This window comes from Lolium rigidum, chromosome 1 (assembly GCF_022539505.1).
Source record: "Lolium rigidum isolate FL_2022 chromosome 1, APGP_CSIRO_Lrig_0.1, whole genome shotgun sequence".
Lineage (NCBI taxonomy): Eukaryota > Viridiplantae > Streptophyta > Magnoliopsida > Poales > Poaceae > Lolium > Lolium rigidum.
The window spans coordinates 251438909-251464840 of NC_061508.1; the positions used below are offsets into that span (position 1 = coordinate 251438909).

General features: G+C 45.4%; 1 pseudogene; it reads left to right on the forward strand.

Moving 5' to 3' along the window:
- Positions 1-1859: 1859 nt before the first annotated feature.
- LOC124692657 lies at positions 1860-24999 on the forward strand (annotated as a pseudogene).
- Positions 25000-25932: the final 933 nt, after the last annotated feature.

Below are 25932 nucleotides of genomic sequence, written 5' to 3' on the forward strand. Positions count from 1 at the left end.
CATGGTTTTTTATTTGATGGGGAGAGCACCAATTCCTGAATTCACTTGACACCAACATCCAGACGAGGTGCGCTAGTAGCAAACACGTGGACACAACGCTTGATTCTATACCTAGATTTAAAGATCTAATTTGAGGTCTGATTTTCCCTTCCTATCCATTTAGACGGCACTAGATTTTTAAGACACTTTACCTTGTAAGCTGAACAAGGAAAATCATTATACCTCATCCCTCCAAAAACATATATTGTATATCTATTTAGAAATGGCTTATTCCTCTAGGGGTCCCAACTACAGAATCAATATCAAGTCATTAGAGACTCAAGTTCTTAGCATGCTCAACAAATGGAGGAAAAAAAAGGCTGGAGACCCAATTGAATGGACTCCCAAAGAAAAGGAAGGACCCAAACGAGGAGAAGTCCAGGTGAAAATAAGTTCATGTTGGAAGAGGAAGAGAGTGCTTGGTCCATAATAATGAACTATATATGGACTTCCCTCTCTTCTAGTTCACCATGGACTAGATGAATCATATAGTTTACCTAAATACACTACCACCTACCACTCATAAGGGGCACCCTTGGTATTTTCCAAAGCCCCTTAAAAGGACACCCAAGGGCATTACTCATTCACTCTCACTTGAAAGAAAACAAGACGAGTGCACTGCATGTTCATGACTTGTTTAGTGAACTCGAGGGTCAAGTCCGAGGGTCAAGAAGCTAATCTATTATATCTATTAGTACAATTTTTATGGCGATTTTTCGTAAAAAAACCCATAGCCATTTTTGAAGGTTCAAAGCAATATGACGTTTGCCAAAAATAAACACACTTACTGTATTTTATGGAACCTACATCAATAGGGCACATAGAAAAAGACATTGATGAAAAACAGAGGGATTCAATGGAATATTTAACACCACAATCAAGATTATACATTTTTTTATCATGGTTTTTGTTTTGTTTTGTCCTAGTTAAATTCATTACAACCGTCAATGCTTTCTTTGATCTAGAGACATCGGCCAAGATTTTGCAAATTCAAATTGACATGCAATGATTTTGGACACGGTGGGAATTGTTTTGTGTAATGGCCACATACCAAGCATGGTACTTATATACTCCCCTCGTCTCATGAAAATTGTTGAGAAACTCAGAGAAGTTTCATGAGATAAGGGGAGTAGTTAGGTAAGCTTACAATCTTGCTTACTCTTCTAGTTTTCGTCCGATGAGGAGCCGTGGAGGTAGTGCGAGATAACCAAATCCAGCCAAATTTAGAGGGCACTAGTGCGAGATGCCTCGCATATGTTAACATGATTGTCCAACATTGTTACAAACCTAACCTAGATCATAGACATGAGACTTTGGTTCCTCATAAATGGTCTCCGCCGCCACCAGAGGTGGTATTAGTCAATGTTGATGCGGCGCCATGCGATAATCTCCACCGCACAGCTGCTAGGGATGGCGACCTGTGATATAATGTGGTAGTGTTTGCTTGCATCGTTCCTTAAAAAAAGCTGTGTTTCTTTTGTCACAAAATTGTGATATTCTGTCATATGTCATGTTGGGTTTGATTTACATTGGTTCAAAATTGAGCTACTACACAAATTGAAAACCGCCATAGCCAATTCAATCCAAACCACCCGACTCTCAGAATCGTGCGGCCGAGGGAAACCCGCCGCCGCCATCCTCCCCCATAACTAATGCTCCTCCTCCGCCTCGGCCTCGCCGTCGGCTCGCTCCCCCGCCGCCCTCTTCCTCGTCTCCCGATCCCGCCGCTCGTCCGAGCCCAGCCCTCCCGCCGCCGCGCCTTTCTCCCGCTCCCCCTCTCCTCCCGGCGGAGCCCCTTCTGCTCCTCCGTCTCCGCCTCCGCCGAATCGATGGCCGCGGTGCCGCCGGTGGCCAAGAAGGTGCCGCGGGAGCTGGTGGAGCACGGAGACGTCCGCGTAGACGACTACTACTGGCTCCGCGACGACGCCCGCGCCGACCCCGCCGTGCTCGCGCACCTCGGTGCCGAGAACGACTACACCGCCGCCCTCATGTCCGGTGAGATCGCTAGTCTTCTTCTCTGTCTTCCATAGACTAGATTAGGTTACACGCTTGATCGCTCGCTTGCGTGTGAATGGAGCGTCATCTGTGACCGTATTTGCTGCTCTACCGGATCGATCACTGGTTCGTGCTATGCTACTAGGGGATCTGAGTGGAGTAGATCGCTTTTGTTTGGAACTGTGTCTATTACCCTACTTAGTTAATGTGGCTTCACCCAGATTCCCTAGTAAATTGTTATGATACTATAATTTATAACACTGCTTAATACCCGATCGAGCTGCATTGTTATGGCGAATTTACTGGACTATCAGCCTGCTCAGGTTGATTGCTACTGGAATCCCGCTTATGCACTGGCGCTGATTATATCTTATATGAATGTTAATTTTTTTATGATACTATAAAATATAAATATGCACCATTACCTGATCGATCTGCATTGTTATGGCGGAATTTGCTGGACTATCAGCCTGCTGGCCGCTTATGCAATGGCGCTGGTTATATGAATGTTATAGGGGTAGAATGAATACTGGTGTTTGCTCCATAGTGGATGAGCTACGTATCACATTTTTTTGTTTATCTCTTGTTTAATTCCTTGTAGATGCGAAACAACTCGAGGATGAAATATTTGCTGAAATCCGAGGAAGAATCAAGGAAGACGATATAGACGCGCCGCTTCGCAAAGGGCAGTATTACTACTACGAAAGAACCTTGACAGGCAAGGAGTACGCGCAGCACTGCAGGCGTCTTGTACCGATCGATGGTCCTGTTACAGTCCATGATGTGATGCCCACGGGACCTGATGCGCCCGCCGAGCACATTATCTTGGATGAGAATGTGAAGGCTGAGGGCCATGAGTCCATGACTACTACAGCATCGGGGCTTTCAAGGTATAATTGTAGACCAACCCCTGCTTCATGCGTCTATGTGTGATTCCTGATCCTCGTGCATATCCCTCTTTAATATTATGTTTTGTTGAAATAAATATACAATTTCAGGTCAGTCCCAGTGGGAAGCTAGTTGCTTACGCAGAAGACACTAAAGGTGATGAAATCTACACCGTTTTTGTCATTGACGCGGAGAGTGGACAATATGTCGGGCAACCTCTTAAGGGAATTACTTCGGATGTTGAGTGGGCTGGTGATGACAACCTTGTCTACATAACAATGGATAGCATTCTTCGTCCCGATAAAGTATGTGGACTCTTTATTCCTACATAAATTTTATCCTGATCTGTGCTAGCCAAGGTGCACACACACACTAGACAAAGGAACAAAATAATGATGTTTTGTGATCGGCTTAGTGCAATTGCTCTATTGATCATTGTTCTGAAGTCACTGTTTGCAGTGTTGTGCATGGTGTTGTTGTTGCCTACATACCAATTCTCTTAACGTTATTTTTCTGGACAAAATGTTGAAGAAAATATTATTCAGTTATTCTTGGTCCATTGATATTCTATAATTGGATAATACTGTACTAAGTTTTGATATTATCATAAGTTTCTGTGATTCTGTCTGTTGGCATGTGTGTTTACTAGTTTCTGTAATACCTTTATTGAGTCTTTACCTCTCGTGGCCTTTTGCAGGTATGGCTACACAAGTTAGGATCTGATCAGTCGGATGATACTTGTCTGCATGGTTTTAAAGGCGTCGCCTTAGGGACGCCTAAGCGTCCAAGCGCTCCCCCTCCGCCTTAGAAAAACGCCCGCCTTAGGCGCCTAGGCATCCAAAGCGTCCGCCTAGGCGTCGCCTAAGCGTCGGAGCGCCCCCCCTTCGCCTTAGGACGCCTTGGCGCCTTTAAAACCATGCTTGTCTGTATCATGAAAAGGATGACACGTTTTCACTTGGTCTTCAAGCTTCTGAAAGCAAACAGTATTTATTTGTTGAATCTGGAAGCAAAAACACAAGCTTTATATTCTACCTAGACATACCCAATCAGAGCAAGGAACTTGTAGTTTTGACACCTCACATAGATGGCATTGATACAACAGCTAGCCATCGTGGAAACCATTTCTATATTAAAAGGCGAAGTGGTGAATTCTACAACTCTGAATTGGTTGCTTGCCCATTGGATAATGTAGCAGAGACCACTGTCTTGCTACCACCTAGAGAAAGGTAATCATCTTCATTGCTTTTACATTTTCTAAGATCTTGCGTGTACATAATTCACGTGATGTATGACTAGCTAATGGACCTGAACCCGCTGATTTTCTTGCTTGTCGTAGTAATGAGTAATCCTGAAAATATAGATCGTTTTTTCGAGAAAACGCAAAGAGATTTTTCGTTTCATTTCATTGAAAGATAGGGAAGATTGTTGGTATGATGGCAATACGAAGTTCTAGACTTACCTACATCTTCTTCCTAGGTTTTGTTTCTTACAGTTTGAAAGAATGTAGTTATTTAGTTATTCTTGGTCACCTCATCCATCACAAAGGAAAACATGTATGGCCTCAAGGCCAGTGGCGGAGCCAACAGGGTGGAAGGGTGGGGCGGGGACCACCCTAAGATTTGGCCCAGCCCATATGTCTTATTTAGAAAACAATAAAAAAAATAAGAAAATCCCAATCCAAATTAGGCCTGCCCCACCCTAGTAAAATGGGCTGGATTCGCCACTGCTCAAGGCTGACCCTTGGTGTAGTCCTATCGTGATTGGGAAGGTATCGGTCTCACTATCACCTGCGCGAACACTTGTCACAACACGGTTGTACATATCTCTGATGAGGGTAATGTACTTTGTTGGAACTTTGTGTTTCTCCAGTGCCCACCACATGACTGTCCTTGGTATCTTGTCATGCGTGGGACTTATTCCACATTTTTTCTGAAACACAATGCACCCTATATTCTGAATTTCTCAAGCGCAAACCCTAAAATCGCCCAGCAAACGCAATACACTATATTCCAGATTTTTTCTCAAAAAACCACACACCCTACTTCAAGGAACAGAGGGAGTATTCGAGGACAGTCATTTACTATCAGCATCAATTAGATAACTGCGTACACCTATCAGTTACATTGTTCATTGCAAATTTAATGGAGTGTGATTTGCTTAATAGACTGTGATTTGCTCTTATCCATGGATGTATTACATGTTACGGCTGCTGCAGTGCCCATTGATAACAGTAAGTACCCCAGGTTATTTATAAAGCTTGAATCCCTTTTCAGTGTAAAAATTGAGGACTTCCAGCTCTTTGAGAATCACATTGCTGTATATGAGCGTGAGAATGGTCTACCAAAAGCAACTGTATATCGGTTACCAGCCACTGGAGAGGCAGTTGGGCAACTCCAGGGAGGAAAGTCGATTGATTTTGTTGATCCAGCATATGCAGTGGAACCTGAGTCGTCACAGTTCCATTCAAATGTTATTCGTTTTTATTATAGCTCAATGAGGACGCCGCCTTCTATTTTTGACTATGACATGGATACGGGAGTATCGGTGCTGAAGAAAATTGACACTGTAAGTTATCAGCTGCACCATTTAGTTTTTGTATACCCTATTTTTAACAATACCAGTGCAATTGGAACAATCTGTACAGCTGCTTTAGGATCTCCCTTCATACCTGGTTATACCGTAGCACAATTTCAACGGTAGATAATCTTTTGGGTAGTTTTTATTGATGTTTTGGCTACTGTTTCTACCTTCCATTATTTGCTAGATCATTCTGATGGTATGGTATAGTTAGTTAGTTACTGGTGGTATACAATATTCAAACATTAAATCTTCGCTCTTGTAACCTGACAAACCTAACACTCCGTATGTTTCCACATGCGAGTCATTTTTACTTCGCATGGTGTCCAAGGCACAACATCGAGTCATTGGCCATTATGCTTTATACCAACATGCTAGCAAAATTTATGAATGGGCTGATGTTATGAAAATACTTTTGGAGAGAAGTTCACTGATATAATCTTCATGTGGACAACATATTTCTTTTGTTTAAATCAGTGGCTGAAGTTGTTTAAGTTTGACTGTACAAAGACAACAAGGACATGCATTTCTGAAACAAAGGGGAAATAATCATGAGGCTTCCATCAATGATTTGAATTTTTAATTCATGATGCAAGCATTATCCTTCTATGCAGTAAATGCAGAGTCTGTGCATTTTGGTATCTGTTTCATTCTAGCAAATGTGTTGATTTATTCATCAGTTTCAGTAGAAATAACTCTGAACCCCTGATGATTTGAGCTTTTGAATGTTGGTAGGTTTTAGGTGGATTTGATGCGTCAAACTATGTTACAGACAGAAAATGGGCTGCTTCTTCTGATGGAACTCAGATTCCCATGACCATTCTATACAGAAAAGATATGGTGAAGCTTGATGGCTCAGACCCCGTTCTGCTATATGGATATGGCTCTTATGAGGTATGGACTGTGCTATATTAGTATTTTTTTTGTTAAAAAGTGAGCCTAATTTACTTAGGGGAGTGGATGTACAACCCAGCCACGCAGGTTTAAATGCCCACGGACGCAATTTGGGCTCTTATTATTTTAAAAACGAAAAACTTGCTGTGGGTGTCTCATCCGTGGCTTTCCTTTCAAAAGAAAAATAGATAGTACTACCTTTTATAAATAGCAATTTTGTAGTGTCATATAGCTCATGCGAACATGTTTGGTTCATCTTGGACGCAGTCATGTGGGTCACTCCTTTGGAAAGTCCAGTTTTATCTGTGTGACAAATACCAAGTCTCTGCACATGAACCAGTGTACAAATGAATCTGTTGAATATTTAAGAGTGGCCTGTAGTTCATGCCAACATCTTTGCTTCATCTTGGATGCCAATCACTAATCGGGAATGTAAATTTATTTCTTCTGTATGTGTACAACAAACACAAATTTTTCCACATTGACACATTACTCGCTTGCTGTTCATCGGAATGGGTTTATCCGGAAAAGTGTCAGAGTGTTTCATCGAATACTTCGATGCATAATGAACTTGATTATAGTTTACATACATGTGAAATCAGAAACACTAAGGCCCAAGGCAAATTTAAATGCAACCTTTTGAAATTAAGGAGACACATCCAAGAAAAGAGAACCTAAACATTGAAGAAGTTTTCCTCTCTGATAATAAAGGGTTTTCCTATTGCATGTATGATAAACTCTGCCAAACAACTGATAAACATAGCAGTTTCCTTTTAACCCATTAAAGTTGCCATGCAACTGGGACTATTAACAGAACACAGGTTTTAGCACTAAGTATGTTGTGCTAACCATTTTCATTGTTTACACTCCTTATGCCAACAGATATGCATAGATCCAAGTTTCAGGGGATCAAGATTCTCTCTTGTGGATAGGTGTTTTATATATGTTATTGCTCATATCCGTGGCGGTGGTGAAATGGGGCGGACGTGGTATGAAAATGGGAAACTGTTGACGAAGAAAAACACTTTCACTGATTTCATTGCTTGCTCTGAGCACTTGATAGAAAACAAATACTGTTCAAAAGAAAAGCTTTGCATCAACGAGAAGTGCAGGTGGCCTATTGATGGGTGCTGTTCTAAATATGAGGCCTGACTTATTCAAGGCAGCTGTTGCTGGGGTGCCTTTTGTTGATGTTCTCACAACTTTGCTTGACCCAACTATCCCGTTGACTACAGCTGAGTGGGAGGATCCAATCGGTCTGCATGATCACTACTAAATTAGATTCGAATATAATCTATGGAAATAATTTGTTTAAAACAATACAAAACTATTGCAAGACAAAAGAACAAATAATCTCTGTCATTTATGACTCTACAAGAAAAAAGAAATCAGGTGTTACGGTGAAAGAAAACACTGATATAAAAGATCCACGGAAGACAGTGATCTCCACCTTTCGAACCCGCGACTTCTGGCGTGACAGACCAGCACTCTAACCAACTGAGCTATTTCCCCCTTTCGTAACTACTGTCGATTCAACAGTCACCTACCGGTTACCTTTGTAACTATACCAAAGTAGCTGTACAACAGAATGCCCTTCGCCTTTAGTACTTTTTTCTTAGCATTTATTAGCTTCAGTTAGACTTAGATTAACTTTGATCCAGTAAGACTAGGAAATGATTGTCTTCTTATAAGATCTATCACCAAATTCTTTTTCACATATTTTGAACACTATAGTTTTTATGTCATTTTGTTCTTATATGACTAAAAAGTAGGAACTCAATAATTGCCTGTAAGGATATTCGTATATTATACTTTGCGCCCATTATGATGCACATGCTTTAGTCCAGTTTGTCCTTTTTATTTGATTTATTCTAGGTACCTACTTTCATCGCGTTGCACCTGCAGTTTTGTTTCTTCTCACACCAACTCATCCTTTATCCTTGGTTCAGGAGTGGGGTGATCCAAGAAAAGAAGAATACTATTATTACATGAAGTCGTATTCTCCTGTTGATAACGTAAGTGCTGATATTTATGTATATTCCTACAGAACTTTACTAAATTAGGATTACAGTCAGTGCGTTTATTTCTGGTTGCTGATTATTTGAATGCTGAAGTATATTAGTGGCAGTGTGGCACCACAAATAGTTCCCTGACTCCTTAGTTATATATGCATGATTTTTCAGTTCAAGAAAAACAAATACTCCCTTTGCATATTTTGACAAAGTTGAGACATCCCTCTGTGGACAGAGGGAGTACATTAATATGAACTGGGATTCGTACTGGGGCAAGACTTTATTAATGGGTGAATAATATTAGTGCGGATTGTGTCCGTACTGTGTTATATATGTTTACTTGGTATTTACCTGAGGTGTCTGTCCATGGTGCAGGTAAAAGCCCAAGAGTATCCCCACATTCTTGTTACTGCTGGCTTAAACGGTACAGTTCTCAAATTCTGAGTTTTAGTTAGCTATGGTAAGCTGTTACAGCACATGCTCACGGCTAACTCCTCTATGAGAGGCAGATCCTCGCGTGATGTACTCGGAGCCTGCTAAATTCGTCGCGAAGCTGAGGGAATTGAAAACAGATGGCAATCTCCTGCTATTCAAGTGTGAGCTCGGTGCTGGGCACTTCTCAAAGTCGGGAAGGTAAATAGGGGAGGGGACTTCATGCTATTACTTCCTCTTCGATTGGTTTCCGGCGCTTGTTATTGCCTTGGTGTACCGTGCTGTTCGTACCAAAAGGAAGAAATATCGTTGCGTTTGCGGCCTAACTTTTCTTGTTTAACTTGCAGATTTGAGAAACTGCGAGAAGACGCCTTCACTTACGCGTTCATCCTCAAGGCACTGGGCATGACTCCTCCAACAAAGGCTTAGGGTATGTTTGGTTCTTGCCCGAAAAAATGGTTGCCTATTATATTTTCGTCTTTTCTTGGTTTGTTTGGTTTATCATCTTATCGCTAACTGTGTAGATTGGTCTTTTCTTATGACCTTTCTTGCCCGAAAGGGAGGGCAGGAAAGGAAGGACCATTGGAATTAGTTATGAGTTGTGAGGAATTGACTGATAGTTTGTGACGTAATAATAATAATAATAATTTGGAAAGACCATGCTGGTGTCGGGCCTGTTACTCGGCGATGGCCGGCAGGGAGGATCTATTGAGCTGGGCGCAATCGACGCGGAGGCTGGCTTTTTGGCTGCTTAGTACGGTTCCTTGGTAATCTACATTTGCAGCTCCACGCAATAAAATACATGGCCAGAAGCTTAATCGATAAATCCATCATTACCTAGCCATCTTACTTCATCCCAAGGAAACAGATTGACCATGTTTCCAGCGACCAGCGTCGTTCTCGGCTTGGCCGGCATAACTTCTCGGCGGAAGTCAAACAGAGCCTCACGTCAACACAGCCTTGGTGCCCATCCGTATCTCCCGACCCTTCTCCGTACAGGTGGAAATCATCTGGAGCCTGCAGTCTCACCAATGGCACTCCAAGATTAGTTGAACAGTGACACTACAAGTTTAATTCCTGGTCGCCAATGATGTTTGGACCTAGCTCTGCCACTACTTTGTGTCTCTATGTTCTTGTCTCCTCGAAAGTTTCAAGAAGCAATGTACAATATAAAGGCACGCAGTGGAGGGACCTGTAAAGACTGACACTTGATCTTTTAACTACTAATACAAATGCCTGATTTGAACAAGGGTGCATCGATCTATCAGTTGCAGCGTTAGCATCCATGTGCTTCCTTGATCTAGAAGAGCATGCATTCAAGGAGCAAATATAGGACTTTATAGGGATCTTCAAATCAGATTTTCCAGGATCCAATTCTTTAATTATGTGGTTGGCCGGCTACATCAGGTGATTACATTGTATTAGTTGCTTTTTATCAGGCTTAATTTCTTTCGTACTAATGGACTAACTGCATGTATGAATCGTTGGCTTGGGTCCCTATACAAGTTGATTTTAAGACATTATGTTCTCAAGATTTATTCTGATTTTCTTTTCTTTATTCTGATTTTGTTTACTCTAGGAGCTCTATGAATTTTCTAACTAAGCAACCCATTGCAACGCACGGGCAGCGTTGCTAGTAATTCGTTAATTACCATAACTAGATGATTCCCCGCGCGTTGCAGCGGAAGTATTAGCTTAAAAAAACTAATCAGTTGTGAAAATAGATGTGGGCGTGGTAATTTTACAGAGTCCTCTTCAGTCATCCGGTTCATGCTGACGGTAGAGTATACAAACCATGCCCATTCTCGTCAAATAAAATGAAAATGACGTGTTATTGACATGCATACAACCAAATAAAGCTAATGGTATCTTACAATAGAAAATTAGGGTCCTTAGATATAGTGAGAAAATGATCAATAATAATCTATATCTGAGCTGAAATATTATCTAATTTTTCTGATAACTACGAACATACATTTTGTCTCAAGGTGAACATGAAATTCAGTGTGTTCTTTATGGGCAAGGTACACTGTACCTTAAAAAATAACCATGCAAAATAAGTAAATCATTTTTCGTTCTCTTGGATTCAGTTGGCGTAGAGGTGCATGCTGACAACCTGAATTCTCGATTACTAAGAGCTCATAAATATACATACTTCCCAAATGCATCATGTTCAGAATGACAATTTCCATGTTTTACAATCTCCATCTTTGCCATAGGTTAAATGGCTCTTGCCCATCTAGACCAGATGAAATTCTAGAACTGCAAATGAAGACCCCCAGAAGATGTGTGTATCTATTCCTCGACGTTGACATGATCTTGACATAAGGCACAACTATAGTATGGGAGGAAGTTAGTACAACGGACCAGAATTTGTAGTGCTTACTCCTCATTGAAGGGGAGGCCAAAATTCCTTATGGTTGAGCACCTCATCTCAGGAAATTTCCAACGACAATTGAAACTGTAGGAACTTGAGACGTTCCCATCACCATTTTGCACTCTTTCATTCCGTTAAAAGAGCATGTCATCCATTCGCAAAAAAAAAAAGAGCATGCCATCCATTCATAAGTCAACTGATTTGGATCTAAAGGAAGTTGTAGATATCCCACTAGAACCTGTAATAATTGAATAGATTATTGATGGGCTAGAACTGAAATGGAGAGATGGAACAGAGATGCCAAATCCTCAGTCATGTAATTTGTATGGACATTAAAACTCTGAAAGAAGGCCAGGAATGAAGCTCTAGCAATTGGCTAGCTGGTTTCTATTCAACCAAAGAGTAGGCAGATCATGGAACCAGAAGAACTGATGGATTAATAGAAGTTGCTATAAGGGGAGAAAACTCTTCATTATCTGGCCTCGTGGAAATGGAGAACCCCATGCCTCTACACAAATTTATGAAGATATGTTCTTGCCCGTTTCCTGCAACAGTAAAAGGTGAGCACTACCCAGAGATGTCAGATCACTAAAATAAAGGAAAAGAGGATGGTTAGAGCAACCACTTCGTTGCACTTGCACCTTCGGGTAACTATCCGGTTGTTCGACCATGCATATCAACGACGAACCAGAGGAGGATGAACCGAAGGATTATGCTATGGTCTTGTGCGCACCATGCGGGTCCAAATCAGGACATCAAATAAAGCACACACCCGATCAGGGAAGCAAGGGAAGAACAACCAGCAGCAGTCTGTCTGCTACGAAGCACCATTGGTAGCATTGAGCCATGAGATGGGTGGACTTTTGGGGGAACAGAAGCAGATGGAACATTAAAATATGAAGGGGAGTGGAGCAGTAAATAGGAAGAGGAAGATGAAGTGTATCAGACCACATAGGATTTGAAGCATCTCTCGGTAAAAACAAATTGGTATAGATCTAGTGGAAAAAAATTAATAGCCAATCTGTTTATAAAGAATAAATGTGGAAAAGCATGATGACGTGGAAGGATGTGATTGGTCGAAGATGCTTGCTGAGGTGGATAGCTTGCATGTTTAGAGAAATCACCTTAGTGGGTTGCTCCTATTTAGATATTATAGATGTCTTTATTACGAAGGGGTACGGTGCAATCCTAGCCGTTATTGTGTTTGAGTTTGGGGGAGAAGGTTGTACTGAAGCAAATGCTAAACAATAATAGAAAGAGTAGACGTACCTGCATTTGGGTGAAAGCATCTCTGATCTTACAGAAAAGAAGAGCGATCACTTGATTCTCAATTTCTCATGGTATTCAGCGGCTTGCTGCCGCTTGCAGTCGAGGGGGTCCAGACTCTGCACCCATCTTGTTGTCTATGTTAATCGACCCACCTCAATCTTTGACAGTCTTCGCTGCCACCGCCCACCTCCATTCTGCTGGTCGACGTCGTGGCCTCTGCCCCGCCGATGGCCGCCTCCATCCTCTAGGTGGGTGACGGGGTCTCCATCCCCTCCACCCCTTCTCCTGTTGCCGGACGGCTCAGCCACCATCGAAAAAAGAGGATGGGAGGATTAGGAGCCTCGCCCACGCCTCCTAGCTTCCTTGCCCCGCTTGTCTCTAACCTCCCCTCCACGTTACGTCTGCATCAAGGAACATGAGCTCCACCGGCTGGAGTGCGAAGATGAACCTCCTGGTGGCGGCGCTCACGGTCGCCGGCGGCGAGGAAGGAGCAAGATGACGGCTAAAGGTAAACGCAGATGGGCGAGCGTGGGACTGTTGCAGGGGAGGTCAGCGAGGAGGATGGTGCGCTGGGGAGGGAGGGGAGAGGAATTTTCTTTTGGTTGTTTCTCGAGTGGAAGATGTGGAGCTTCTGGATATGTCCACGCCACTTTGATCGCCCACCGTACTGTAAACGGCAACACCACCATTATGACAGGAAGAGATCTTCGGCAAAAGCCTAAAACCCTGGTATTATTTTCCGTCAAAAAAGAAAGGAACGAAGGAAACCTATTCAACTGAATCAAATGGAAGGGAAAAAAAAGATCTATGTGTCGCACTATGAAGGGGTAAGAGCATCTCCACCGGCGCGTCCCATAGTGGCCCCGATAGCGTTTTGAGCGCCAAAAGCGAAAATGGGCTCAGACCAGCGCGCCTCAAATAGCGTCGGCGCGTTTTCGAGCACAATAGAAGCACCAGCAACCCCGTGTCGGTCGCTTGGCCAAGGACGCGAATCGGGCGTGCCGGCGCCTTGCGATGCGGAAAATTTTGGGCGTGGGAGCCGCCTGTCAGTGACGCCAGGGCGTCGCGCGGGATATTTTACCGTCACGACGCTGGCCTGGAAACTCTCCCGCCACGACGCCGCGCGGGAGGTTTCCCGCCTCGCCGCCGGTCTATATTATCCCTCCTCCCCCGCCTCATCGGTGCAGAAACCATGTAGAAGGATAGAGAGGGAGGAGAGATTGCGGAATATGTTGGATGTATTATTGAGCCTCATGGGCGAGTATATATAGGCGTACAGGGATCATCTTGGAGTGCAAGACAAGACACAATGAATGTTCTAGGACGTCGCCTAGAGGGGGGGGGGGGTGATAGGCGGTGTATAAAAACTTCTACTTGAGAGCTAAACTAGGCGGAATAAAACTACACATGTGTTTACTAGTTTAGCTCAAGGCCTATCAACTAGGGTTTGCCTAAGAGCACCAACAACCTATGCTAGCATGATGAGCACAATGTGATAACAAGCTAAGTATAGCACATCAAGCAAGATAGATATAACAAGGTAAAGCGCATAGGTTAAGGAGCTCGGGTTGAGAATTAACCGGTGCACGAGGAGACGACGATGTATCCCGAAGTTCACACACTAAGGTGCTACGTCTCCGTCGGGAGCGGTGTGGAGGCACGAGGCACTCCAATGAGCCACTAGGGCCACCGTATTCTCCTCGAGCCTTTCCACCAAAGGAAAGCCTCGATCCACTAAGGGACACTTGAGGGTGGTCACCGAACCCGTACAAGCTTGGGCAAACACCCAAGTATCACACTTGAGGCAACTCCACAACAAGGAGGCTCTCAAGTACACGGCCACAAGAGGCAACACACACCACCAAGGAAACACACTCCACCAAGGATGCTAAAGCGCCACAAGAGGCTAACACACTCCACCAAGGAAACACACTCCACCAAGTATGCTAATGCGCCACAAGAGGCTAACACACTCCACCAAGAAAACGATGCGCCACAAGAGGCTAACACACTCCACAAAGGAAACACGACCACTAAGGCAATGCGGCCACTAAGGCAAGATGGCTACTTAGGCAAGAACACCACTAAGGACGAACACTCACTCTACGAGATCGAAACCCCGGAGAGAACTCAAATCGATGCACTTAATGCAATGGCTAAGAACACCACTAAGATGCCCAAGTTCTTCTCTCCCAAATTCTAACAAAGCTAGAAAAGCTATTGGGGGAATAAGGGAGGAAGAACAAAGAGTGGAGAAACACCAAGAAACTCCAAGATCTAGATCTAGCAAGATCCCCTCACTTAGAGAGGGATTCAATTGGTGAAGCACTAGATCTGGATCTCCTCTCTCCTTTCCCCAAAAAATATGCAACAAATAGTAGGGGGATCAAGAGGAGGAAGCAAGAACCCAAGGTCAACAATGGAGGAGAGAGAATGGAGGGGAAGGGTTGGTTGGGTCGGAGGTGGAAGAGAGGTATATATAGGGGACCCAGGAATATGACAGTTGGGGCTGAAAAATGGTCAGATCCGCGCCCAAAGCGGTACTACCGCTTGTCGGAGCGGTACCACCGCTCGCGCGCGAACTGCGCATAAAACAGCTGAAAAACGGCCCAAACCGGTAGTACCGCTGCGCGGAGCGGTACTACCGCTTGTGTGCAGATCTGAGCAAAACAGATGCAATGAAGAGAGAGAGAGAAAAGCAGTGCAGTGCAGCGCAGGGAAGCAGCATGGCAGGCAGCAGCGCAGCATGCAGCAGAAGCAGCATGCGGCGCGAGGCAGGTGGGGCCAGGAGGCGGCGCGCCGCGCGCGTGTGAACGGCCAGGCGGGCGGGTCAACGCCTTGGCTCGGCGATCGAGGCGAGCGCGGGCGAGCGAGGGCGCGACCTGGGCGAGCGAGCGGCGAGGCGGCTTGGTGGGCTGGCGGCGGTGCGGCCCACGCGGGGGCGGAAGGCCGTGGAGGCTGGTGGTTTGAAGAAAAAGGTGGGCCGGTAGTACCGGGCCCGGTACCGGCCTGGTACCGCTTCAGGTCCAGTAAGGAAAACCACGCGTGCGGTATTTAGCCCGGTACCGCCCAGCCCATATGCTGTTTTTTTCTTTTCCAAATAATATGCAACACGGAAAACGCAATAACTTGAGCTAGGAAAATCGGAATGACATGAAACCAATTTTGTTGGAAAGAGGGCGACAAGAGCTACATCTTTACAAGGTGAAATCATGCAAAAGAGTGAGTGATGATTTTCTCATGGTCATAGAGGTGTGACCTCTCAATACGATATATCGGGAAAATCATCACCCTCGCACATGCAACATGCGATGCATCCGGGATCCGTTTCCGATGAGCTAGAGCTTGTCATGGAGATGAACACAAGCTCTAACTCATCTCACGGATAAGAACCAAGAACAACCAAGAAACACGATGCAATGCATGCAAGGTTTGAGCTCTCTCCGATGATGCGACCCACTATCCTATCAAGCACAAACCTTGTCCTTGCGCGTTCTTCTCGAGTCAGCAAGCTCCGTCTTCATCCTCTTCATGATTGTACATGCCACCGTCTTCTTCCATCTTGTACGCACGCCACCGTCTTCATCCATCTTCAACGCCGTCTTCTCTCTTCATCTTCTCGCCGTCTTCTCTCTTTCATCTTCAACACCGTCTTCGTCATTGTACTCCGTCTTCTCCATCTTACAACCTTGAGTCCAACACATAGCTATGGACTTGTCCTAAGATTGATTCTCAATGCAACCGTTAGTCCATAGGGATTATCATCAATTACCAAAACCACACATGGGGTAATGGACATGTTCTTACACACAAGATCTATCTCTATCCTAGACTACCTAAACCGTACGTATACTCTAACACTCCCCCGCAGTCGTAGCGGGAGCGTCGTGAACAACGTGAACGACGTGGATGGTCAGACTGGAGATAAACCGAAGTGGACCCCAGAAGGCTGACACTCCCCCGCAGTCGTAGCGGGAGCGTCGTGGACGGTATCGCGTCGCAGATGCTTGGACTGTAGAAGAAGCCGATGTGCTCATGCGAGGTGATAGCCCTTTGTGCCGATGTCGAGGTAGCCGAGAGCGTGTGGGTGCTGCAACTTTGATCGCGGTAGCCGCGCGAGGGGGTGCCGTGGTCGATGTCGTTGTCGGGTGCCGGTGTCGAGGTAGCCGCACATGAAGCCGCGAGTGCGTAATGCGCGAGGAGAGTGACGGAGACGCGTCGAGGCAGTCGTGGAGAGGGTGTCGATGCCGAAGTCGATGCAGTCGGAGCCGTCGAGGACGAGGTGCCGCCCTAGTTTTGTCAGAACTAGGCGCACGTCGGGGACGAAGGCATACTCCGGTTTTGCCAGAACCGAGTACGCAAAGACGAAGTCGGCGACGCGGTCGAGGCGTCGTAGAAGAGTCGATGCCGATGAAGACGTTGTCGAAGCCGATGAAGACGAGGCGCCGGCCCGAGCTTGCCGTGCTCGGGGACGCGTCGGGGACGAAGGCACGCGTCGGTGTTGCCAATACCGAGTGTGCGAGGCAGGGACCATCATGGACCATGCGCCAGTGTCAAGGGGACCAGCAGAGGAGGCCTCCAGAGTAGTGGCGAGACGCAAAGCGGCGAAGAGGGAGAGGTGCTGATGCAGTCCGCGGTTGTCGGAGTAGACGAAGTAGTCGGGGATGAGACGATGACACTGGCGACGAGGTCGTGGTGGATGGAGACGTAGAAGGCGGCGATACCAGCGGCGGCCAGGAGTGGCCATGTTGGATGCCTAGACTGTAGAGGTGGTCGGCGAGGCCTGCAACAACCAGAAGTGGTCATGCGGAGTTACCCGTGGAGGCGCGCGGCGGTACTTGAAGTAGGCGAGGAAGAACCCGGCTGCTTGACGTAGACCTTGCGCTGACAGTGGCGACCTGTGCCGATGGGGCGGCGCGGTAGTAGCCTGGAACGTCGGTGCGCGGGGGACGACGAAGTAGACTGCGTGCGGCGACGCCACGGCCCGAGGGGGCGGCGTAGCTGCAGGGCGCGAGTCGATGCAATGGCGGGAAACCACCAGCAACGTACACGCCTTGGAAGGCGCGTCGGAGGCCGGTAGCATGGACCAAAGGCGGCGGCGCTGTGGCTCGAAGGGGCGGCGTAGCGGCAACCCGATGCTCGATCAGTGGTAGGCGTGTGCTCGGAGACGTGCTTGGCGTAGACGTGTGCGGGGTCGGTTGATCAGACCGACGGCGACGCTGTACGCGCCATGGCGTGGACGACGTGCCGCAGATTGGAGTCGTTGGCGATGTTGTTGGTTATGTCCCGGGCGATGATGGCGAAGACGGACCAGCGATGGAGACCGCACGGGCGAGACAACCTGCTGCGTCGCACGTAGGCATCCCGTGTGTGATGCGTGCGGCCGTGCCGCGCGATTGATGAAGATGGCCGGTGCAGTCGACGCCGAGGTTGGAGTAGAGGCGCGTGATGACGATGGCGGTGGGCGACTCAATCCGATCGATGATCGGCAAAACCAAAAAAGAAAACGCCGGTCGAGCGAGCTGCAGAGCAAAAAAGAAAACCAATCTACGGATTGGAAAAAAAGACTCGAGGGCAGCGGTTCAACGGATCGGCGGACAAACCCTCATACGGATTGCGCGGCCCCCGGAGTAGATCATGGAGATCGACCTCCCCAGGGCGGCGCGGCGCGGAAGCTTGGGTGGCGGCTAGGTTAGGATCGGCGCCGCTCTGATACCATGTAGAAGGATAGAGAGGGAGGAGAGATTGCGGGATATGTTGGATATATTATTGAGCCTCATGGGCGAGTATATATAGGCATACAAGGATCATCTTGGAGTGCAAGACAAGACACAAGATCTATCTCTATCCTAGACTACCTAAACCGTACGTATACTGTAACACTTCCCGCAGTCGTAGCGGGAGCGTCGTGAACAACATGAACGACGTTGACGGTCAGACCGGAGATAAACCAAAGTGGACCCCAGAAGACTGACAAACCCTAGAAAATACACTACTGCTGGGCATCATTTTTGCTTAGTGCCGGCACACAATGACGCGCCGGTGCGAATACGCCGGTGATAAGTGCTTCTTATTGCCGGCACGCATATCGGTTCGCGGGTTGCAGCTAGGAATAACTCTGGCGCATTGTGAGCTGCGCCGCCGGTGATAGTCTGTTCGGAAGACAAAAAGTAGGCGTGGTACACAGCAGGCCACCACCCACCGAATCAGTCCGCTCTTCTTTTTCAATTATTAGGACAAAACCCATGTGTTGCTATGGTGCCATACTAAATCAACTAAATATGATCTGATGGTCCTGAAGAATACTACGTCCCGGAAACGGTCTCTTGCGCGATGGCGATTCTGAGGGCGACCTAGGGCTTGTCAGCCACCGGCATCTCCGCGGCCACTATCCCAGGTGCTGGTTGGGCACGCTGGTATCAGTCCCCGTAAGGGTTTCAGTCCTCCCCCTGGATTCCATCCGGCGGCGTGGTTCCCGGCCGCTTCGATCTGGTCGAAGTTTTTTATGTGGCTGAGAAGTTTTGGCTGATCGTTCGATTAGCTGGTGCTCTTCTCTTCTCTCTTCTGGTCAAGTTCTTGTAGTTCTCAGGAGTGGTGTGGCCTGTCTTTCGTCTACTAAATTTTGGAAGACAGGGTTGGTTTGGTTGATTGGTTCAGTAAACCAATCTTGGGCAGACGTGAGGCTGGCAGGTTCAGTAAAACAACTAGCTCACCAGGACTGCTCGCTGCATCGGATTGCCCAACTTCAGTTCACGTTCAGTTGGAAGGAAGTGTAGCCGCAACTGAATCACAGGATACAATGAGACAACATAAACCAGATGTAGTGTTCCTATCTGAGACTCATTTGAGTAGAGCAAAGGCAGACAAGCTGATGAGGAAGATGGGCTTCCAATTCTTGTTAATTGATGAGAGCGATGGGAGGAGTGGAGGTCTTCTAATGATGTGGAAAAAGGAGGTAAACATTATAGAGAAAAGTGTGACTAATCAACATATTGATGTTACTATAGACACTGGATCGGTCTGGTGTTTGACCGGAGTGTATGGTGAACCGAATTGGAGCCATAAGGATCGTACTTGGACTGATCTAAGGAATATGTACAGAAGCAACAACTCAATGCCGTGGGTTCTTTTGGGAGACTTCAATGAAATTCTATACGATAGTGAGAAGGAAGGTGGTAATTCTCGACCTTTGAGGTTTATGCAGGATTTTAGAGATGCTCTAGAAGATTGCAAGTTGGAAGATATGTCATGTGTTGGTGATCGTTTTACTTGGCGGAGAGGGAAGATTAGGGAGAGTCTTGACCGCTCAATTTGTAATAGAGAGTGGAATGATCTCTTTCCTTCTTCAGCTTCAATCAATGCAGGAATGGCTAAATCTGATCATAGACCAGTGTTGGTGGATACGTGCTACTATGATGGGGTAGAATCTCCAAGCATGAACTCTTGTAAAAGATTTGAAGCCCGATGGTTGAGCGAACCATCGGTGCATGAAGTTGTCAAGGGGGCATGGGAGAGAGCAAAAGAAACAAGTCAACATCTGATTGATACTTTGGCTGTCATGCACTCTGATTTACATGAGTGGGATAGGAGAGTTCTCAAGGGGCCAAAGAAAAGAATAAATAAACTTAAGACTGAGCTAGAGGAGCTTAGAAGAAGACCAATGAGCGATGAGGCGCTCGGTCGACAACAAGAGATTTTGACTAAGCTTGAAAACCTTTTTGAACAAGAAGAGGTGACTTGGCTACAATGTGGACGTGCGAATTGGCTTCGACACGGAGACAGAAATACAAGTTTCTTCCACCACTTTGCTTCAGAGAGGAAGAAAAGGAATCTGATTAAACGCTTAGTCAATGACAATGGGGATATCATAGAAGGAAATAGTGATCTAGCCACGTTCATTAGTGGCTATTTAGGTGATCTGTTTACCTCGGATACTGGAGATCCGGATCAAGGCTTGTTGAGCAAAGTAAAACATAAGGTGACACCAGCGATGAATGAAACACTTCTTGCACCGTTCTCGGCAGAGGAGGTAAAAAAAGCGTTATTTGGGATTGGAGACATGAAGGCACCAGGGCCGGATGGCTTACATGCTACTTTTTATAAACGTTTTTGGCCAATGGTAGAGGAAGATTTAATCGCTGAAGTCTCGCAGGCCCTTAATTCTGCGAAGATACCAGAAGGGTGGAATGATACAATTATTGTACTAATTTCTAAAAATGAGGACCCAAAGAAGGTGACGGAGTATAGGCCTATAAGTTTATGTAATGTTATATACAAAATCATGAGTAAGCTTGTAGCAAACCAGCTGAAAGGTATTTTACCAGAGATCATTAGTGAAGAGAAAAGTGCTTTTGTACCATGGAGGATGATCACTGATAATATTCTTGTGGCCTATGAGTGTGTTCATACAATCAAGAGGAAGTCTGGTAAACAAGGTATTTGTGCGGTCAAATTAGATATGCACAAAGCATACGACCGAGTGGAGTGGAAATTCCTGAAAGCTATGATGTTGAAGCTGGGTTTTGACATCCGATGGATAAACCTAATGATGGAGTGTGTATCTTCGGTAAGATACCGAGTTCGTTTTAATTCTTATGAAACTGACCAATTTGTTCCTACCAGGGTTTACGACAGGGAGATCCTCTATCCCCATATCTCTTCTTGATTTGTTTGGAAGGATTGTCAAGCTTGTTATCTCACGCGGAAGAGGATGGATCTTTAATGGGTATCAAAGTTTCTCGTGATGCTCCATCCGTTTCTCATCTTTTTGCCGATGACTCACTTATTTTGATGAAAGCGAATGATGCTAATGCAAAGTGCTTGAAGGATATCTTGGATATTTATTGTGCATCTTCAGGACAACTTGTTAGTGTTGGTAAATCTAGTGTATATTTCAGTCCTAACACCGGGGCTGAAGTAAGAGAGGAGGTTTGCACAATTCTTGATATTTATCAGATAGGTACCTTGGACTACCATCTATTGTGGGAGCCGACATAAGTGATTGTTTCAAGTATTTGGTTGAGAGAGTACAAAAAATCATCAGCGGATGGAAAGAAAAAACTTTACCAATGGGTGGTAAGGAGGTTCTCCTTAAAGCAGTGGCACAAGCAATATCAGTATATGCGATGTCTGTATTCAAAATTCCGAAAAGTATTTGCAAAGGAATAACCGATGCAATCTCGCAGTTCTGGTGGGGTGATGATGTCAATGATAAGAAGATGCATTGGTTTGCGTGGTGGAAGTTATGTATTCCCAAGAAGAGAGGAGGACTTGGGTTCCGAGATCCTCATTGTTTCAACTTGGCAATGCTAGCAAAGCAGGCTTGGAGGTTACTATGTGAACCTGATTCTTTATGTGCCAGAGTTCTGCGAGCAAAATATTACCCGGATGGTAAACTTTTAAAAGCCAAAATGAAGAGTGGAGCTTCGTTTACTTGGCAAAGTATTTTGGCGGGTATCCAAACTTTCAATAGAGGTTGCATATGGCGAGTGGGAGATGGGTCTCAAATTGATATCTGGAATGACCCATGGATACAGAATAGCCCAGATGGTATGGTTATTACTTCCAGAGGAAACATAGTACTATCAAAAGTGGAGGAGCTTATTAGTCCAATTACCGGTGATTGGGATAAGGACATTGTTAGAGAAAACTTTTTGACTATTGATGCTAACAGGATTCTTGCTATACCACTATCAACAAACGGTATGGAGGATTTTGTGGCATGGAGATACACAAAGAATTCTCTTTTCACTGTGGGTTCAGCTTATCACGGCGAGTGGAAACACCAGTTTGGGAGTAGGGAGAGAAATATTCATGCTCCAGGGCAGTCAAGTATAAATAATGTATGGGATTCTCTATGGAAATCTTCGGTTTCGGCAAAGGTAAAAATATTTGCATGGAAATATCTTCATGGTATTATTCCTTGTTATGGTGTCCTTGCAAATAGACATGTGCCATTATCTAGCCAATGCCCACGATGTGACATCCATTGTGAAGATATACGACATACTCTCTTTGGTTGTGATAGTTCTATGGAAGTTTGGAGGAAACTTGGACTAGCAGATAAGATAGAAGATGCAATGCTAGTTGACCGAGCAGGTAGTGATGTTCTTGAAGAATTGATAGTGAATCAGCAGGTTGAAAATACAAGGGAATTGATTCTTACCGCCTCCTGGTATATATGGTGAATGCGCCGCCAACTTGTGCATGGTGAGAAAGTACCTACAAGTTCGATTGCTGCGATGTCCATTCGAGTAATTACAACAAATAATATAAGGGCAATCAGAAAGAATTCAGAAAATAAGAAGAGTGCATGGACAAAAGCGAAAGAAAGACATGTTATGGTCAATGTCGATGCAAGTTTCAATCCAGTGAATCTTACTGGTGGAATTGGAGCAGTCATTAGAGATGATCATGGGCGATTTATTGCTGCATGTAATGTTTCGGTCCAATATGCCATTGATGCAAACACCTTAGAAGCTCAAGCGATTAGTAGATGCATTGCATTAGCCAATGAGGTGGGTTGTTCGTGTATTATTATTATTCAATCCGATTGTTTACAGGTGATTGAAGCCCTTCAGACGGGAAGTTTTCCATCAACAGCGACGGCTGCTCTATTTGATGATATTTATATCTAAGCTTCTACGTTTTCTAGTTGTGAGTTTAGTTTCTGTAATAGGGAAGCAAACTTTGTTGCTGATTGCTTATCGAGAGAGACGGATTCACTCCCATGTGTGTGGGTAGATGATCCGCCGAGTTTTATTGTTTCCCTTTTAATTGACGATGTATTTGTTATTTAATTAATAAAGCTTGCTGCAGAGTCCTGCTGTTTCTCTCAAAAAAAAATCTACTAAATATTTTTTTATATAACTAGCAAAAGCGCCCGTGCGTTGCACCGGGTGAAACAAATGTTGAAACGGTCTAGCAAGCCATTCATGTTAAAACTTCTCCTCTTTGTCACCATCTTTGATGGTGGCCATGTTTTCTCATATTCATGTCGAACATAAGTATACCCAATAATCACATAGCGCTATCCGCTCGCTACACCGACTTGTAATACTGCAACAAGTAATAATGGTGGGCACCATCGTCATCTTTTATTGACAACATTTCATATGTACGTTTATAAATCAGTAACTATCTGAATTTCCCACCACAGTTGGTGGCAGTTCTTATGGGGAGAAGGTGCGACATTGTATGATTTTTTCGGTTGATATGTTAGTCCATTGCTACGGGTTAATTTAGAACGCTTTTATGCCACGTAGAATTTCACTCCTTTCTTGAGCAATAAGAAGAAAATTTTGCATTGAGGAAATTTAAAACCCTAAATGGGCTTTCCTTCTCTCTATTTTAAATACCCTTCAAAGGCATCATTTTTTTAATAAAACTACATGGAGCTTCCCTAAAATGTTTAGAATGCCCATGGTACTATTTTGAATCTTCAGATAATTCAGATTCAGCAAACCTATTTCGGAAACAAAAGCCTCTTTCCTCTCTCTCTTAGGTAGTTTTTTACCACACGCATATCTTTCAGAATTTAAATTGAACAACTCCTAGCAATATTATGTGCATCTATATTTTACACAGCCGGACAATCTTAGGCAATCACCATATCAGTTACCTGAAAATCAAGCACAAGGCGGAGAGCTTCACGGGAGGCGAATACCTCGGCATGTTGGCCAGTAATACCCTCCTGCAGTACTATAACTGATGCCCACAAGCAAACTCCCTCCATATTTCTGCACAACTCCTACATTCCCCTTACAAGGCCTTGGGGCGCCGGAATCAACCGTGGAGACTGAAGCGTCTTCTTATTCTTATTATCTTGCATATGATCCGCCTTATTTAGATCATGCAAATAGTTATAATGAAACTGTGTCATATTCGAACAGGTTGGCGTCTCGCGAACAAGTTGTCCACGAACGACACATAGATCGCCCCAGCCCCCAGCTGGTGCACCGCGTGCGCCCTGATGTCAAGCTGCCTGAAGCACCGTGAGGAACCGGTTTCTGTCGCTGTCGCTGCAGTCTATAGTCGTGCAGTGCCCCGCGCGCGCACCGAAGCATGTCGTCGCTTCGCCAGGAAGATACGTAGGTGTGCATGTTGCTCTGAACTGGTAGCTCTTTAAAGATAACGCAAGTCACTGACTGTAATGCTAAGCAGACTTCTACTACGGAGTACTTCGTTAGGAGCTTCATTAGTTAAATTAGCATCGGCATCGTGGAGCTTTCTTGATACGCGCAGTGACAAAGGTGAGACCATCGCGTTCGGTGAGCTTGTCAGAATGGCCACCGTGACCAGCGCCCCAGCCTCCATGGTGATGATCTACCTCCCGCCGGAGTTGTACTGCAAGTAATGGTTTTCCTGAGGATGTTCGCCGGACCCGGCGCCCATGGTGATGATGAAGCTTCCGAAGGTGGTGGACGGCGCCTGCGCGTACCGGATTTCCCAAGATGACCGGAGGCGTGCAGAGTCGGAGCCAACGTGTTCGTCCGGATCAGCGTCGACGTCCAACTTGTAGATGCCATACTCATATTTTTTTATATAATTAGTAGATTCATGCCGTTCATGAATTCGAAATGATACGGAAGGCTCGATTTTGAATTTACAATGTATAATACATAATATTACATGTCAATTTATGACATGTAATAGTGAAATTCATATTACATTAATTTACACAATTCCTAATTTTCAGCTAGCTGTTTTTTCAATTTGCCATAAGTCAGATCGTGTGCCGTCCGTTTCAGTCGTTCGGCGCGAATCTTGTAGCAACCTCATTGTTTCAGTTGTCCCGCGCGGCAGCGGTCGGATTTCTAGTTTTTTTCGGTTTTAATCGGTAGCGGTGGTTTTTTTTTGAATTTCGTGGTCCGTGCCCATTTGTCTGTAGCCAGCGGCAGAGTCTATCTCATTTCCGCTGCGTGTGTCTGAGAGGAGCCCGGAGACGACGAGGGAGTTGGTCGCCGGGTTGCCATCTCGCTCGGCGGGAGAGCTCCTCCACCGTCACGGGGGTTTGGTTCGGTGGAGGTTTCGGAGGGGAGGCGCCGCCAAGAGATCTGCTGGCTTCAGGGCGGAGGCATGGTCGCGCGTGGCGGCCATGGCGATGTGTCCCCGCAAGCCGAAGCTTCCAGCGAGCTTCCATCGTTCCTTGGCGGCGGTAGGAGTCTGTGTCGCCGGCGTCAACGGTACGTTTTCTTCGTTGGTCAACCTCTCCTTTAGATTCCCCCCTCCCACCATGGCGCGTGTGGTTTTGTGCTCGGATCTGGCGTTGTTAGGTCATGCAATTAGGATCAGGGTGCACACGAATCCGTGGTGGTTTGTTATTGTTTATGTGCTTTGTCGATTTCCGCTCCTCTAGCTGCACATTTCTCGGCATTCTCCCTGTAAAAATCCATGGTGTGTATGTGTTTTTATGCGCGGATCTGGTGATTTTAGTTCATGTTCTTAGTT